Source organism: Adiantum capillus-veneris, chromosome 14 (genome assembly GCF_014529385.1).
Source record: "Adiantum capillus-veneris isolate H3 chromosome 14, ASM1452938v2, whole genome shotgun sequence".
Lineage (NCBI taxonomy): Eukaryota > Viridiplantae > Streptophyta > Polypodiopsida > Polypodiales > Pteridaceae > Adiantum > Adiantum capillus-veneris.
The window spans coordinates 150,062,889-150,076,720 of record NC_140944.1 but is presented as its reverse complement, the minus strand read 5'-3'; positions in this window follow the sequence as shown (position 1 = coordinate 150,076,720).

Below are 13,832 nucleotides of genomic sequence, written 5' to 3'. Positions count from 1 at the left end.
TGTCAACCCTTGACCTAGGCCGAAGGCGCAGCGGGAGAGGACCGAGCCTGGGTGCTTGCCTGTAAAGGCGTACGATGCTTCCTCTTGGTCCACCAATATACATTTGTGAGCATTTAGGGTGAGGGAATCTTCAGCGAGTATGGCACTTGATGCTTTGCAGTTTAGTAGCTCCACAGAACCAGTCTTGGTGGAGAACTTTGTGTGAGAAACTCTAAGAATCGATGGCCCCAAGTGTCTCAGGTAGTGCCAAAGCGAGCTATCCCTACCCATGGGCACGTTGCATGAACCTCCAATACGCATTGCGAACTTATCAACATGGTATGCCGTATGCAAAGAATTTTAATTGACTTTAACACTTGTAGTAAGGAACAATAAACAATCTACCAGGTTAAGATTTGTTTACCTCAGTTTCCTCATCCTTCTCCTCAAGATTTTTGTTTGTAAGATCAATGCTAGAACAATCATCTCTACCAATCGCGATCAGTGGTTTGTGTGGATGAAAAGCGTTGTCCGGTACGCTTTCATAGAAAGAGACACATGATTTGATTTCCACAAGTGTACTTGGTACTATTTGCGCCAACCTCTGTTCGTTTTCATTGGGGAGGAAAGAGAGGCTTGCTAGGAGACCTTGATCTTCAAAGTCAATTTGAAAAATTGACTTTCTCTTCCTTTCCACTGGGATCTTCATACCTGCATAGATAGCAAGCACTACGAGCGACTCATCTTCTCTGAGTCCTAATGTTTTGGCAATGTCGTCAAGGAACAAAAAGTGAAGATCATCGACCACCACTGCATGCAAAGTGAGAATTTGGAGGTCTGGACCTCCTCTAGCACCTCATCTCCCTCTATCATCCAATCTTGCTCCTCAGTGGAGTTGGGATCTTGCAAGAGGACGAGTGCCATAGATGCTTCAGTTTGCTCATCAATCTCTTTGATAACTTCATTTGATTCCTCCACAATGGTCACAAGTGGTCTTTGGTTGACCTTTTCCTTTGATTTTCCGTTATCCATGCCCTCAAGCACAAGTAAGACCACAACCATGTCCCAAGAAATGAATTGGGTGCCTATGCACCCCATGCCCAAATCTATAAGATCATCTTCATCCTCTATCCTGTAGTCCCATTCCATGTGGACTTTAATAAACCTCAACAAGCAAAAGTGAAAATTTTTGTTGGTCACATAGAGATGCATGAGGAAATCCACTGGCAACCATGCTGTGTCGGATCCCTCAAATATTATGGCATATTCTTCCATGTGCTGCACCATGTAGTTAAGAAAGCTTTCAAATGCCTCTGCATGACGGTTGGCAGTGGATTGCATGTCAATTGTCCCTCGAACACACTGAGTAGTTCATGTGCTCGATCTGCAAGTCCTACCTTTTCTAATTGTGTGAGAAGTGCATTAGTAGATGTTGCCATGGGTTCGTTCCACGAAGAAGATGCAAAGAGAGCTTAGAGCTAGAGTTTTGTGAATGTGAGGAATGAAGTTTAAAACCTAGAAAGTCACTTATATACCCAAAGTTGCTTTTTAAAAAGCACTTAAAATTAACTTCAAAATAACTTAAAACTATAATTCTAAACAAAATCACGCGACAAAGCATTGAAAGACACCAACATTGAAAACATTTGTGCTCCACATCAAAGAAATCACACGTTTCAATTGAAAACTTGAACAAGTTGAGAATAAACAAGTATGCACAGAAACAAGATTCAAAACACCGTATGTATTAATGGAAGAAAATCCCCTGTCAGCTACAAGCTTTTACATAAATACATCACAAAAACAGAATATTCTCACACTGAAAGCTCTTCTCTTTTCTGGAGCGAACAACCTTTTCATTGATTACAAAGAGATATTGCTTGGGCAAGGTATATTTGAGATTAAGATACTCACGAAGGTGACTAAGGTGCCAGTCATTATTCATTGTAATGTGGTGCATTGCATCATCATGGAGGCGCATTTACATGTCAATTGATTCTCTAGCAGCAACATGAGAGTCTAGTGCCTCCCATTCTCCCATCATCAACTTCCATCTTCTATAGGGAAAGACCATCGACAAGATTTTCTTCACAATAATATGGTATCTGAACACCACATTGTCAGCAACTACAAAGCACTTGATTCTATCTCCTTGTTGGTTGACCACCTTAGTTTCCAATCCAGCTGCAAGGAATCCATTGATCGCACTTCCCCCTTTTCAAGTCCACATAGTTGGTGTCTTGTGAACACAATGAAGTCGAAATATGAACACAAACACATGAAGAGACATAAACCAAGTTACCATGGCTTTGCGGGAACCATGGTGCACTTCATTGCTGCTTGCACATCCACCTCGATTCTCCTTTTGGTTGCTGTGATGATCAAGGCACTGTTTGGCTTAGGCCATTCCAAACTCTCCAAGGTTGGCAAGTGAACCGGAGAAAGATTACCATACCCATTTTGCCTAGGTGTGACAGAAGTATGATTATTAAAAAAAAAATCACGTGAGAGAAACTTGGAGGAGGGACATCCAACATAGAGCAACTTGCCAAGCTTAGTGTGGATGGCCTCAAAAGCTACTATGAAGGACTCTATAGGCTCCCACTCTACAAAATTGGATGGAAAAACATTTGCAAACATGAATAAGCAGTGGAAATCTTACAGTCATCAAAAGCTAACACACAAGGCAAAAATATTAAATAGACGATCGAAAAATTTGAAAGAGGAGTAAAATTACAATTTGCAGGATACCTTGATGGAGCCACTGTTGTCTCTAGCTTTAGTTGTGAAGAACATACACATGATGCACCTTCGCAAGCCTCTTGCCATCTTGTGTTTGCTTGAACTCCATGTTCTTCCCTTCCAATGGTGTTCTCGAGAAGCCATGTGTCTCCTTGAAACCTTATGTGAACCTCTTGAGCTAGGCCGCATTGTCACCCACATCATTTGTTTGAACTCCATCGTCACCCAATATCCATTGTCGTCTTGTACATTGCTGCATGAAATGGAGTCAATGACACTCCTAGGTCGTCGAGTACCTGATGATGCCATGGGGAATTTTGGCACAACCTGCAAACAAATAATTATGATTAGACATTGCACCTCCATGTTATCAGCTGTATAAAGAGCAAGATTCTTGATGGTACACAAAGGTGAAGGATGCCACTTACTGCTATACTGCTCCACCTGCTTGTTGGCTTAATGGGGAAGATAATGTTGCAAAGCTTGAGAGGGTAGTAGATCCTCTCTAGAGAGCTTAATGGAGAAGGAGTAGGAAAATTGTTGAGGAAAGAAAGAGGATTATCTAGCAGAAGGATATGATGCAGATCTTCAACTTTAGCTAGAGGTGTTTAGTGAGGCCCATGGAGAAATGGAGAACTTCAGCTTGAGGCGAATGCAACCCTCAAGAATGCAATAAGCTTGAGGAGGGAAAGGAGGCTCAAACTTCTACTGCAGAGCTTTTGGGAGGGAAAACTATAAGGAAGAAAAGAGAAGCAACTTGCAAGGTGAAGTGAAGGGAAGTGAGAGATGGTACAGTAGAGAGAGAGGGAGGGAATGATCAACATGTTTTTGGAGGGACCCCCTTTTAGGAGAGAGGGGGGGGGGGGGGGGGGGGGGGGGGGGGGGGGGTGGGGGGGGAGAAAGGATTGGTTTTTACTCAACTATTTAGAGAAAGTTTAGTTTTTTGAATTTATAAGATATTTTCTCTTTATATTTTATAAAAGAGTACAAGTTTGACCACTTACTTTTAGGCCCTGCCATACCCACCATTTTAGTCCACATGGCATCCACCCATTTGCCCCTTCCATAATCTCCTTTTTAATCCCATGGAAAATAAAGAGGCCCCCTTAGACCCCATTCCCTTCCTAATGAACATTGAGTAATGTCAGCAAAGAAAAGATGAAAGATCTGACAAGGAGGTTGAGAATAACCTCTGTAAATATTTGAACAAGCCAAAAGGGATTGTAATGGATTTTTGAGAAAATCTAAACATATCTTTTGTTTCATCGCACAGACTGATTCAAACTCGGTTCATGCAAGGTCAAGGCATAAAGTAATGTATTTAGTAATATCAGTAAAGATACAATCTGAGGCATAAGATATCCACCAAAACTTGTGTTTGTGATGTTTATAGGTAGAAAATAATACATGTAATTTGATTGTCTTAAGAGAGTATCCGAGATCACTATAGTGTTTTGAAATAATATTGGTAACTTCAATAGAAGATAAGTTAAGTAAAGTAAACTCACCCCCAAATGGTCGTAAGTGAGCAGCTTTCAATGTAAGGTTTTTTCAAATAAGAGTAGGCGAATTGGCGGCTTTATCAAGACCAACAATAAACCAATTATGTGCGAGTTTTTGAAATTTTAAGTTGAGGTTGTGTGTGATCCAAGTGCTAATGGTAGATAACCATTTATGTGGCACAAGATTCACCCTTTGCAAACAACATTGTTGAACCAGTTTGGTTAAGTCTAGTTGGAATGTCTTCTCCAATTGGAGAGTATTGACTAGCTCAATCAAACAGCTAAGTAAAGATGAGAGGGCAAGGTATAGGTTTTTTCGAAAAGTTGGAATGTGATTTAGTTCTTTAGCAATGATTCTTTGGACTGTAGGATCATTAATCACCTTAAGATCACAAGTGCAGACATGCCTGCCTACATCACCAATGTCTTTACAAAAAAAATCAAACTTTTCACAAGAACAATCAAGGACAGTAATGTGGTGTAAAAAGTCATTGTTGTAGACTAAAATTTTAACAGGCCGATGATATGTCCAACCAATTGAGACCTTATCTAACATTTTATGGTTACCAAAAAATATATCAAAACACTCACAAAAGATAGACTTGGGTGAAAACCGATCCAAGAGTTCATTCTGGTACAAAAAATGTATATAGATAAGCTTTGCTGTAGAATCTTTTTTTGAGAGATGTTTCCTTCCACAAGGGCCAAAAATCATCTGCATTGTACAAAGGTTACATGTCAAGGAGGTGCCGGATAGGTGTGTTTCTTCCTCTCCCTCTAGTAAAGCTACGAGATTTTCCCCTATTGAAGCGAGAAGAAGTGCCAGGTATTAGAAAAGATGTGAAAGAGTTATTGAGGGTGGTTAAAGAGTTAGGTCTTTTAAATGATCGTCATCTTCAATGCAAGGATGGAGTAATCCCATAATAATTTTGACTCCCTTGTAGTTGGCACAAGTGGTGAGATAAGTGCCAAGTTCTTTTGATTTGAGTCCCTTAAGAATATCAAGCATCAGACTGCAAAAGGTGTTAAGAGCAATATGAGCAATAACCAATGGTTCGGCTTGTCCACCCTAAAGGAGAGGAGCCGAGAGCACAATAGAAGAGGAAGATGAATACGCACCCACACTCACACACACACACCACCATAGCCACACACACATTTTGGAGGGGGAGAGCCAACACACACTGTGTGATCCCTTTCTTTTTTTTCTATCTTATGCACTTAGGCACAATACATACTCTCCTTTGTGTTGGTGGCTCACACAAGTGTATCACTGTACACTTAGGGTTAGTAGAAGTTAGTGATGGGCGGTCGGCCACATGGCCATTAAAATAACATTCTCCCACTTCTTCGCCAATGTGGAAGACCATAAGAATGCAAGAGAACCATGTTTCCCCCAATGCCCATCAACTCACGACAGTTCTAAAACTGATGGCTGGAGAGATTTTAGTGAGTGCATCCACTGTGTTCTCTGACATAGGAATCTTCACTAAATCAAGGCTCTTGTTTGCCAGGCATTCACGACTGAAGTGATAACACACATCAATGTGTTTTGTTTTGGAATGAAACACTGGATTGTTAGCCAAGGCAATAGCACTCTGCCTGTCACAATGAAAAACTCATGTACATTGCTCCAATCCAAGACCTTTCACTAGGCAAGCAAGCCAAATAGCTTCTTTGCATGCCTCACTCAACGCAACATACTCTGCCTCTGTGGTAGAAATGGATGTACAGTCTTGAATTACGGATCTCCAAGAAATAATAGAACCAAAAAAGTGTAAATCCAACATGTTGTTGATTTATGATTGTCAACACAGCCTGCATAATCACTGTCTACAAATCCCTGAATGGATGATTCTCCAATGACCATAGCATAACTGTCTATCTGTAGTGCCACTCAAGTATCTGAAAATCAACTTGACAACATCCTAATTCTTTTAACCAGGGTTAGACATAAATTTGTTGACAACTCCCACTGCATGTGCAATGTCAGGTCTTGTAGCCACCATGGCATACATGAGACTACCATAAGCTGAAGCATAAGGAACATTAGCCATCACAGCTTTTTCCTCAGCAGATTTGGGACAATTGTTCTTGTAAGTTTCAAATATGCAGGCAATGGATTACTCAAAGCCTTCCCCTTCTGCATGTTAAAACGATCAAGAACCTTGTGCACATACTCTTTTTGAGAAAGGCACAACAACCTCTTCTTATGGTCACGAGTAATGCGCATACCCAAAATGTGATTGGCTTCACCCAAATATTTCATATCAAATGGAATTTTCAGCTTGGTTTTCAAGTCAACAATGTCCTTCTTGGAATGACCAGCAATAAGCATGTCATCTACATAAAGGATAAGCATAATAAGATGTCCATTGGGTTGTCTTTTCACGTAAAGACATGGATCCTCATTACTGCGCTTATAGCCTAGGGAACGCATAAATGCATCAAAATTTTGATAAAACTGTTTGGATGATCGCTTCAAGCCATAGAGACTTTTCAGAAGCTTACTTACCAAATTTTCCTTGCCCTTTAGCACAAACCCTTCAGGCTGCTGCATACAAATCTCTTCCTTGATATCACCATGTAAGAAAGTTGTAATGACATCCATTTGATCAAGCTCCATATCTTCAGTGGCAACCAAAGCAAGCAACATTCTTAGTGTGGTCATCTTGACCACTGGAGAAAAGATTTCCTACAAATTGACACCATATTCTTGCTTGAAACCTTTGGCCACTAAACGAGCTTTCTAATTGTCAATCTTCTTCTTGTAAACCCATTTACAAGGCAATGCTTTCCTACCTTTTGGCAACGAAACAAGATCCCATGTTTTGTTCTTTGCAATACTGGACAGCTTCCTCTTCCTAGCATGTTCCCACTGAACCTTATCATTGGCTAGCATAACCTCTTTGTAACAAGAAGGCTCACCCCTATCTATCAGCAAAACAAAATCCACGCCTGGAAAAAAACGTTCTGGCGGATGTGAGACCCTTTGAGATCTCCACGGCTGATCAAAACTCGTACTAACCTGTGTAGTAAGTGGCTTGGGAGTTGTATAGACAGGAGGTGATACATCAAAAAATGTCACTTTCTGGAATTAAAATTCTTTCATTGGTTGTCTATGCATCTTACTCTCATTAAAGAAGACATCATTGTTACAGATCACTGATTGAATTTTCAGATCCCATAAACAATAGCCAAATTGACCATCTACACCATAGCCAATGAAGATGCATTTCCTGGACTTAGGATCTAGCTTAGCACGCAACTCCTTGGGTACATGTGCATAAGCTTCTATTAACCCTCACGGCTCACGGACACCCTATCACCTACGATGGACGTTGTAACCTACGGCGGACGTTGTATTATTTACTTGTAGAGTCAGGTACTGGGCTTGTCGGTCCAATAGGAAAAGGGTAAGAGTGATCGCCGATGAGAGGCGCACTCTAACTGGAACATTCAAGGGATTAGTTGGCTAAGCATGGGCGCCCAAGTGTGAATGGGGTGAGCTCATATAAAAGTCAGCTAAACCTAAAATTCACTTATTCTCTCATTTGTGCAATAGAAGAGTGCTCTTGCTCCATCTCCATCTTCTTCTTCTTCACCTCCTTGTGTGTGTGTGTGTGTGTGTGTGTGTGTGTGTGTGTGTGTATGTGTGTGTGTGAGAGAGAGAGTGAGTATGTGGGCGATCGAGCATTACGAAGGCACGACGGCGGTGAAGCGGTTGAGCGCGGCGTAGCGGCGTCTCCTTCTTCTTCACGGCGAGGAATCCTCCACGAAGCAAGCGTAGAGCGGTGAGTGACACACCATCGCCTTCTTTGAGCTTACTAGTTTAGGCTTGTTGTGTGCTTGGAGCCATTTGTGGCTCGTACACGGTGTATCGGCAAGTTCCTTGCATTGACACGCGCGACATACGCACACATTTTTGGCGCCGCTGCCGGGGAATTCCATACATGAAGCTCGAGTAGCACTCTGTGCTTCTTCGTGGTGCAATTTCTATTGTAGGAAAGGCAAGGAAAGAGTGTGTGTGTGTGTGTGTGTGTGTGTGTGTGTGTGTGTGTGTGTGTGTTGAGAAGAGGGATTTGGTGTTATACTGTGTGTTTTTTTTGTTAATGGAGTTTTCAAAGGTTCTGTAAACATTCTCTGTGTATTAAGGTAGTTAGTTTTCTTTGTTAATAGAGATTTCAAAGGTTCTATGTTTATTCTCTGTGTATTAAGGTAGTTAGTTTTCTGTGTACAGTAAGTAGGAAGTAGATCAGTGAGAGTTAATAGAGTGTGTTAGTGTGTAAGAGTAGGTGTATTAGTTAAAAGTAGGTAGAGAGAGTGCGTGTGTGCTCTCGCGCAGGCCGCGGCGGCCTTATCCTTTTAAAAAAAAAAAATTAAAGGTAGGACCGAGATCGGGAATACCTCCCAGATCCAAGCCCAGACCCAAGCCCAAGCTCACGCTCAAGCCTAAGCCTCAGTTGCCTTTTAAAAAAACGAATTGTAGCTTCACACGTAGCTAAAAATTGATTTTTGAGAACCAACGGAACGTCAGATGCCCGAAAATTGTGTTGTAAAGCACACAGCGACCCTTTGAGTGATACGCTTGTTTCGAGCTATCACACACTTCAATAAAAGAAAAAATCAAGCATTAAAAAAACATCAAAAACAAGAAAAAAACATCAAAACCAAGAAAAAATCAAGTAGAAAACGGGGTGCAAAACACCCACAAAGCAAAGCAAGTAACGTTTAAGGGTACTTGCTGACACTTGTAGGGCACCCAAAGCACATGTATCTACACTCTGGTTGTGTGCTAGAGTCCGAACAACTAGCTAGTGCTTCGATTTACGGGGGTACTCACTATCCTTCCACGCTAGGGTCTATGCCCTCGGCGGGGACCCAAGGTAGTGCAACCCAAGACCCAAATATAGCGGCTAGCGACTCTTCACCTGACTACGATATTATGGAAGAGCATCTTACACAAAGCCCCGGGGGAACAAATGAAACCGTGCCTAACTGGGCCCAACAACCTGGAACTAGTGTTTTTAGCCGTTTGATGGAAAATTTTAGTAGAGCTACGCACTCTGAACCTACGGCTAGTGAAGTAAACGAAGGGGGTGGGGAAGTAGAATCACCATTCACATCTCCTGTAGACCCCACACTCCCTCAGAGTGTCCACGTGGACATTCTACCTACCTCATTTAATGAGGGCCCTACCGAGCTACCACCTTCCAAAGTCGCCTCTAAGGTAGCGGTGACTAAAAATCAAAACACGGGAAGCAACATTGCGTCCACCTCACGGCAACCCTCTAGTACACCAAGTTTGGACGGGGTATTTCTCAATGAAAGTTGGGAATGTGACCTACACACGGAGACTTTGACCGACCTATACATGGGCTTCACATACCATGTGGGTTGGTTAGAAGTTGTACAATCTACATCTAGTGCCACTAGTCTAGAGGAACAACAACACATGATCTGCAATGTCATCCATAGGATTATCCAGTCCGAGAGGCAAAATCGAGGAATAAACATACCTTCAACGGGTCCTATGCGATTTTTAGACATGGGCAAAGGGAAACAACCCACTCTATCACAAATGGAGACTCCCCCAGTGAGTCCCATCGATCCCCCATATGTTGTTTTGCCAGGGGTCTCAATGCAATCTGAGCCCACAAGTGATAGCTTTACTTTTCCAAGTCTAGCTCATCCTTCCCTTGATGACACCACGGCTACCATGCCTACCCCAATGATGGGCATGCCGAGAAACACGCCATGGACCTCATTTGTTAGTAAAGCACCACTACATGGTAGCTCAATGCCTACAATAGTACCTACAAGTGCCAACCAATCGTATGCACCTATGGGTCCACGTACTCATGTAGTCCCTACCCCTCCCATTGTTTCAACTACCTATGCTCCACAACCACAATACCCAAGTTCTTATTTCCATGGGACTATACCGGCTAGCATTAGCATGTCACATCCGACGTCTACTATGCCTAGGGCCACTCATATGAACTATGGACCACCACATGGCACAACATCGTACCCAACGTGGAACCCAAGGGCTTCCTATGCGCCAAGCCCAATGCCAATACCTACTCCACATGTAGTCTCTGGAGCGCCTTCACCCACGGTGCCTGCTCACTTAGGTGACTTGGCAACATTTGCTCAAGCTATTGGTCGATCTATTGGTGAGAATATGCGTAACACGCCTGATAGAGAGCCTAGAAGTAAGGCAGTACAAATAGCCAAGCTTACACAAAAATTTAGTGGAGACGGGGATGTGTGAAAGCATATCGAAGTGTTTGAACAAATATGTGATTCTCTAGGAGAACACAATGACCTACATAAGAGCAATGCTTTAAGCCTAACCTTAAGTGGAAAGGCTGGGGATTGGTATAGAACCCTAAGGGTGGAAGAAAAAGCGATTTACCCTACTCTTAGGAGACTGTTCTTAAAAGAATACATACGAGAGGGAGTACTTTGGGGTGTAGCCTCTCAGCTCCAGAAAGCCCAACGAGAGGAAGGAGAGTCGGTGAGAGACTTTATAAGTCGCTTGAAGCATTTGAACTCTCGTTGTAATCCAAATGAGCGCTTCAACAATAACCAATTGCTTGATAGATTCATTAGGGGATTACGACATGAGGATATCTACAATGGCCTAGTCATTAGAGGTATCACCACTTGGAAAGCAGTCACCACCAATGCGATCCAATTGGCGGATAATTTAATGATTCAAGGAGAAAGAGTGTCTGTTGAGCCTAAATCTATTAGCTCGCAAGCATCAGGGCATCAGCCAATGACCCTAAGCCTATTGCTAAGGAGCCAAAGATATCTGAGATGACTTTAGCAGATCTCACCAAGGCTATTCAAGAGAGTCTTAGAGACAATCGTGCTCCACAAAACAATTGTATGTATCCAAGAAGGGAGCAGCAATGGTGCTCAGTATGCTATGGACCACATAGTACCAATGAATGCCCTACTTTTAGAGTAAAATTCAATGGGAACTGCAATGCATGTGGAAGGTATGGTCATCAAGCTAAGGATTGCATAGTATTTAAGCGCGCGATGGCCAATAGACCAACCTTAGCATGGACAGACACACCTCGAGTGCCTGCATTGATGCCGGCCGCACCTCTTGAACAAACATCACAACATATGGTCCCTAGGGCCCAAAATGTTGTTCAAACAACACCCTTACCACCATTAATGCTAGGACCGCAACCACCACATCCGAGAGAGGAAGATATAGATCCTAATATCGCCTATGGGATGGATTTGCTTGAAGAAAGTCCACAATACTACATGGAGGACTATTGGGGACAAGTCAAACCTCTATATCAAGTAGCTGCTCTTGCGGCAAGAGGCCAAAATATCAATTACACCGCTAAGAGACCACCTCTTCAATGCTATGAGTGTGGAGGTCCACATCGTGTAGCTGAGTGTCCTATTAGGCTACAAAAGAACGCCACACTAATGCAAACCAATCAAGCAAGCACGTCTACAATGCCGATACTCATGTGTAATCGATGTGGCATAGATCATTTGATTGCCCAATGTCCAAATAATCCAAATGCACGGAAGATCACGCCATTAAACTTGATTGAAGTTACCGAGGAGCCATCACCAAGTACACCCGTGGTACTAGTAAACGTACTCACACGATCGATGCTCCAAAAACAAAATTATATTCTTGAGGAAAGAGACACGGCATCAATTGCCCAATCTTAGAAAAAGAAGAAAACACAAAGAAAGAGATCGCAAAAAGCAGTGAAGTCAGACCCCACTTCAAAGACCAACATAGGGACTGATGACGACCCCGTATATATGAACGACGCTGAAGAATATTTTGATTCAGGTGAAACCAAGGAGACCAAAACGACCACTAACATAGAAACCAACAAGGAAGATCTTCATGAGCCACAATGGCCAGGATCCAAAAAGAAGATAGGAACTTACCCAAACCCTACAGAGGAGATTGAGCGAGTCAAGCAATTAAGGAGTTTGGTAGAAGATACCCAATGGGATCTAGAACCAACACCTAGGCAGATCCAGATTACAGACACCGTGTTCCCTACGCAACAACAACCTCATCAAGTCCATAGACCCTTGGACATACCTAGTGTCATCCAAGAAGAAAGTGACTTAAAGTCATGGGAAAGTGGGCGTACTCACTTCTTGATGGAAAGAATGTTTACAGAGGGACTACCTGATCCTATCAAAGAAATGGAGATCCCATCTTCCCCACGTCAAGGGACTCAATGCCAAAAGGTGCCATTAAACATTGCCAAATTGATGGATTTCATGTCTTCAGAAGTTAGAACCACCATCATGTCCAAACTACATAAAGACCCCGAGCTAGTCTCAGCTCTTCGAGCCTTCCTCAATGGAGAACTAAAGTTTGGGCTACCACAATTTGCACAGATGGATGGAGCTGGGGAGATGCCAATAGAGGAGGAGCACTTAGATCCACAACCCAACCTAGATGAGAACCTTGTTATAGAAATACCTGTTAACAAGTTGGGACAATACTTAATTTGAGGGTGATGAATCCAATGCGACCATACCAATCACTACTAAGGGATTAACTGTGAAGGGAATCCTTGATGGCGGCGCCGGGGTTAGCATTGTGACTAAAAATTGCTCGGAAACTATGGGAAGACCTCACCTTGTGACCACAACCATAGTAGTGAAGATGGCCAATGGGTCTATTGTTAAACCTATTGGGATGCTAGAAGATCTCAAGATCAAGGTCTTTGGACATAAAATAAGGATTACCTTTATTGTTATGGATTTCTCCAAACACACTAGGGCATCGGAGATGATCTTAGGACGTCCTTTCATGAGGGAAGCAAAAATGGTGCATGATTGGTCTAAAAACCATGTCTACTTGCAGTTCCAAGATTCTGTCATTCGAGTGGATCTTGTGAAGGGTCGAGCACATCCTCTAGGAAACAGGTTTATAATTGATCATAGATCTGACACCACAGTTCACTCGGCCCCATTGCAGTATTGCTACACGTATAAAGCGGACACTAATGTTGGGGAAGATTCTCCTTATATGGATGTACTACCTGGGATGACTGAGTCGGACAATGTGGATTGGGTCCACCTAGCAGCAACCATAGACACTTGGGGAAATAGGGGGACGACCTGGGTAACACCTGAGGGGGATGAAATGCCTGTACCCTTGAATATGCTACAAGCAATGCATATAGCTTCTGACAAGACTCATCCTAATATAACGAAGAGAACATACAAGTGGGTCCCTAAAGCTTCTTTAGCGACCATAGCTAGTGCTAAAAAACAAAATCCTTGTAGGAAACGTATCACTCTCTCTAAGAAAAGTAAGAAAATGTGGCGTTGGATCCCTAAACGATTATTGGAAGCCCAAGGCTACTATCGAGGAAATGATCAAATTTGGGTACCAAAATGTAGATTGTGTTCTTACTTGTCACCTGACCCATGTGAGCCCAATCCCGTAGCTCCAAAACAAATCAGCGATCGTGGAAAGAAAAAAATCATAGAATGCTACACACCCGCTCCAGAGCTAGTTTGGGTACCAAAGAAAGAACAATTTGTTCCACCTAGCTCAGGAAGGGGGGAGTCCCATGAAGCTTC